Genomic DNA, 385 nt, shown 5'->3' with positions numbered 1-385 from the left:
CCCTCTCGCGGCGCCCGCGGGGCGGACAGCGTGTCCGCCCAGGCGGCGGGACCAATGGGCTGCGGGGACCCAATGCTGTCCTTTTCCCCCGAGACTTCATGCCGCCGCGCATGTTACTGACTCCTCGCCTTGTTCCAGCCCCTGGCGTGACATTTTACACGGGCGGAAACTGAGGCTCAGATTTTTGTCTCCACCTCGCTCTTAACGAACCGTCGGGGAGCAAATAGAAACCCGTTTATACAGCGTTAGCTCCAATTCTTAAAAGAACAACTGTATATATGAAGACTGGGAAAATGCATCAGTTATTCCGAGGGTAGCTGGATTATAGCTGATTTTCCTTTCAACAATTTTCAGTGGTTTCCGTATATATTTCAAGATTAGCATA

The sequence above is a fragment of the Equus przewalskii genome, chromosome 15 (genome assembly GCF_037783145.1).
Source record: "Equus przewalskii isolate Varuska chromosome 15, EquPr2, whole genome shotgun sequence".
Classification (NCBI taxonomy): domain Eukaryota; kingdom Metazoa; phylum Chordata; class Mammalia; order Perissodactyla; family Equidae; genus Equus; species Equus przewalskii.
Note: the sequence above shows the minus strand (reverse complement) of the source record.